This window comes from Cebus imitator, unplaced genomic scaffold, assembly GCF_001604975.1.
Source record: "Cebus imitator isolate Cc_AM_T3 unplaced genomic scaffold, Cebus_imitator-1.0 Scaffold24, whole genome shotgun sequence".
NCBI classification, from domain to species: domain Eukaryota; kingdom Metazoa; phylum Chordata; class Mammalia; order Primates; family Cebidae; genus Cebus; species Cebus imitator.
Window position 1 is genome coordinate 13188064 of NW_016107339.1, and position 4801 is coordinate 13192864.

Below are 4801 nucleotides of genomic sequence, written 5' to 3' on the forward strand. Positions count from 1 at the left end.
TCTTTCTTTCTTTCTTTCTTTCTTCTTTCTTTCTTTCTTTTCTTTTTCTTTCTTCTTTTCTTTCTTTCTTTCTGAGATGGAGTCTCACTCTGTCACCCAGGCTGGAGTGCAGTGGCGTAATCTCGGCTCACTATAACCTCTGGTCTCCCGGGTTCAAGTGATTCTCCTGCCTCTGCCCCCCAAGTAGCTGGAACTACAGGTGCCCGCCATCACACCTGGCTAATTTTTGTATTTTTGGTAGAGACAGGGTTTCACCATGTTGGCCAGGCTAGTCTTGAACTTCTGACCTCAAGTCATCCACCCGCCTTGGCCTTTTAGAGTGCTGGGATTACAGGCATGAGCCACCACACCTGGCCTACTTTAACCATATTTCTAATAGCTCCTCCTGAAAATGGCCAATACTTAAGTCACAGAAAACTGTCATTGCATGTCTACCCCTCCCTGCCTTTGCACAAACTATGCTCTGTGCTGGACCTGCCTTCCTCCACCAACCAGTAAAAATTCTACCTGTCCTTCCAGGGTCCAGATTAAATGTCACCTCTTCTGTGAAGCCTTTCCAATCCCAGCCCCTGATATGCTGGCCACTGTCTCTCTGTAATGCATACCACATTCTGCCCTATGTCAGGGTTGACTGCGAATGGATTTGCCTTTGTCACTAACTGCTCCTCTAAAGCAAAAGAAGTCTGTGCCTTATATTTCCAACACCCAGAACATAATGGACATTCAAACACTTGTAGAATTATATTTAATTCCATTTTGTTTGCTCCAACTCCAGCCTGCTGTGACTGTCTGCAGCCGGTTTTAATGACATTGGCTACCCTTTACCCAACACATGCAATGTGCCTGTCCTCAACGCTTTTCACGTGTATTGGATTTATCCGACTCAAAACCTGCTCTTTAAAAAATCTTAAATCTGATTCAAAACCCCTGCCATGAGGCTGGTTTTAAATTTAATCTGTCATTATTGGGGCTTCTGTCTCTTACAGTTGTTCCAAGGGTCTGTGCCCTGACACAGTGCTGAGGCCTTGGAGAAGCCCCTGTTGTCTTCCTGCATCTGTCCAGACTGCTTACTCCAAGCATGCTCAGGGCTTAACCTGTATGGTCTTTTCCAAGTGGCAGCTTACTACTTCTGCACCAGGCTTGGGGCAGGGGAATCTTTAGTAGGATTGATCTCCGGTGCCTGGGAGCAGGACTGCAAAGATGCACCACATGGCCAACTTCCCCCTCCCTGGGAGGCCTCACCCACTCCCCACATTGGCTGCTGGGAGGGAGGAGGGCTCTTTCAGATCCACAGGATACTGTGCCTTCCTCAGTTTGGGAGCACCTCCCCCCTTTGCCTCTCGAAGGCATTCCCCTCTCTCTCTCTGGTACAATGTCTGAGACACCTGGCATAATGTCAAGTGAGCTTCAGGTTTTGGGAAATCCAAAGCCAAAAGAGGAAAGGCCTTGGAGGTGACACATGCTGTTGTCTTGTGTGATAAACCTAAATACGAGAAAAAAGAAAAGCATCATTCTGCTGTACATGAATTATTTTATTTCTTCCTTACAACCAATCTGCAAGTTAAGTATAAGTATTTCATTTTACAGAGAAGGAAGCTAGGATTCAAATTACTTAACTTGCCCAAGGTCACACAGCTAGGAGGTGGCTGGACGGTCTGTGTGATGCTAGAGCCCATGTTCTTTCCCCTGCACTGTCCTACTCAGCAGCAAATGGAGACCCCCTGTGAGACATGCGGCAGGATGAGCAGGGTCGGACATCAGCATTACTAGGAAATGTGCAGGAGGAGGTTTTATCCACTTTGGGAATTAACTTCTTCTGAGGCTTCAGCAGCAACAGGCTGCAGGAATGAGGTGAGTTTGAAGAATGACTGGGGTTGGAATTACTGAAGAGATTTTACTTCTCGCTCCTGGATCGTTCAAAGCACTCTCCCAGTTCAGACTTTCTTGCTTAAAATATAATCTAAAGTCCTTTCTGGCCAACAAGACTCTTTATGATCTGGCACTGCATGTGTCTCCATCTTTACTTCCCTCCACTCTTCCTTCTTTCATTAAGCAACAGCCACACTATCTTTTCCCGGAATCCTCCGGTTCAAGATCTTAACGTTAATGCCTCCAATTCATCATCGATTGCCCACTCATGTGGTACCAAGTCAGAGAGGCTTCCTTGACCAACTTTGCTAAATAAACCACCTAACTCCAGTCTCTCCCTATCACATGACCCTATTTATCTCTACAAACAGATGCCTTTCAATGAATGAAGCTCCACTTCTCAGGCTTTCCTTTCTTCTCTGACCTCAGAAAACCTTCCAGATGAGTGATCATATACGCAGAGGAGCAGATTCACTTCCTCTCCTCTCCTTCTTATGGTTTAGGAGGTTGCTACCAATGACTTGTGATTTGGCTCCATCCTGTGGCTTGCATTCACCCCACATGGAGCCTCCAAATCTGAGGAAGCCTAGAGTCTCCCAAGGCGGACTCCCTGGGACGTCCGTCCACGGGAAACGTGCTGCTGCCTCCTCCCGAGAGTCCCAGCACCATTCTTGAAACCTGGTCAGATTCCCGGCTGCCCTTTATTCCTTTCCTCAGGCCTTCAGCATATGGAGCTGCTTTAGGTACAAGTTCTTACCGTAATGCCTGGAACATGGTGGTTACTCAATAAATGTTTAATCTCCAGCTGGCTAAAGAACAAAATGTAGTCACCCTGCTCTCAGATACCCTGGTGACATGTCCACATAAAGAAAAATAAATAAAAATTCATTCTTCTGTTATTAACCTTATCGTTTTGTTAATACTATTATCTGTCATCTATTGAGCACCTCCAACGTGCCAAACACTAGTCTAACCGACTGTTATTTGTGAAATCCAGTAATCTCCACATTCACTAAGAAGCACACCCATATTTTCTAAATCGTTGCATAAAACCCAAGTGTTTAGGAGAGTGTTAATAACCTAACCAAAAACAAATCAATAAGTAATACTTTTCTGTTAAAACATATTTTAATGCACATAAGAAAATGCTAAAATTAAGTATGTATCTTTATTGTATAGTAATCTGCCTTTTAAAAATATGTCATTATTTGTAATAAGTAGAAATTATTGGAAACATGCCTAGTAAGAATAGAATAGTTGAAAAAATTATGGTACATCTGCACAATAGAGTAACGTAGAGCTGTTAAAAAGAATGAGGAGATGGAAAAAATAAGTTCCAGTGTTTGGTAACAGACTGGGTGACTGTAGTCAGCAATAATATATATAGTATGTTTCGGAGTAGCTGGAAGAGAGGACTTGAAATGTTGCCAACACATAGAAATGATAAATACGATGAAGGATACCACAAATACCTGACTTGATCGTTACTCTCATTGTATGCATGTAACAGATGCCCACGTGTACCTCATAAATAAAATACGTAAAATATCATGTATCAATAAAAGGAAAAAGTCTAACAAAAAATGAGAAAGATCCCTTTGAACTAATATGGAGGAATCTCTGGGATATAGTGGAAAATTCACAATGCAAAAGAATGATTAAACTATGTGCTACCTTTGGGGTAAGAAAGAGAGAAGATATATATTTTTTCAAAAAGCTGCATTGGGCCAGAAATGGTGGCTTATGCCTATAATCCCCACACTTTGGGAGGACAAAGTAGGAGGATCACTTGAGGTCAGGAATTTAAGACCAGCCTGGCCAACATAGCAAGACCCTGTCTCTACAGAAAAATAAAGACTTTAGCCACGCCTGGTGGTACATCCCTGTAGTTCTAGCTACTCAGGACACTGAAGCAAGAGGATCACTTGAGCCTAGGAGTTCGAGACTGTAGTGAGTTATGATTGTGCCACTGCACTCCAGCTTGGGCAATAGAGGGAGTGCCTGTTTCCAGAGTGGGGGGAAAAGCTGCATTGGAAGGATAAACCAGAAATTAATAAAAATGGCTATTTTTAGGGAGGAAGGGAGAATAGAAGTGAGAAGAGAATATTGACCTTTGAAACAATAAATGCTTTACAATGTTAATAATTTAACAAAAAACCACTAAAATTTAAAACAAATAGAACTGAACCACATGGAAAAAAGAAGTATTCCAAGTGATATTAAAAGATACTACTGTATATTCTTGGTGGAATATACTTTTTCTCTTTCTCTCTTCTCTCTCTCTCTCTTTTTTTTTTTTTTTTTTTTTTTTTTTTTTTTTTTTGGTTGGGGGGAGACAGGGTCTTGCTCTGTTGCCAGCCAAGGCTGGAGTGCTGGAGTGCACTGGTGTGATCATAGCTCAGCGCATCCTCAAACTCCTGGGCTCATGTGATTTTCCCACCTCGGTTTCCCAAGTAGAGTAGCTGGGACTGCAGACACATGCCACCATATTCAGTTAATTAAAATAAATTTTTAAAATAGAAATGGGGTCTCATTATGTTGCCCAGGCTGACTTAATAGAATAAATATTCTAAGGACAAAAAGAACTCTCAAAACTTTGACCATCATTCAGTTGTTTTATGGTCGTGATATTTGTATCCTTATTTGAAACCATTTTACATATAAAATAAAGCAAGTCAGTGTTTATGTTAATGTAATTAAGAACTAGATTATGAGGTCAAGAGTTTGAGACCAGCCTGGCCAACATGGCAAAACTCCATCTTTACTAAAAATACAAAAATTAGCTGGGCATGGTGGAAGGCACCTGTAATCCCAACTACTTGGGAGGCCGAGGCAGGAGAAACATTTGAACTCGGGAGGTGGAGGTTGCAGTGAGCTGAGATTGCGCCATTGCACTCCAGCCTGGGCAACAGGGTGAGACTACGTCTCCAAA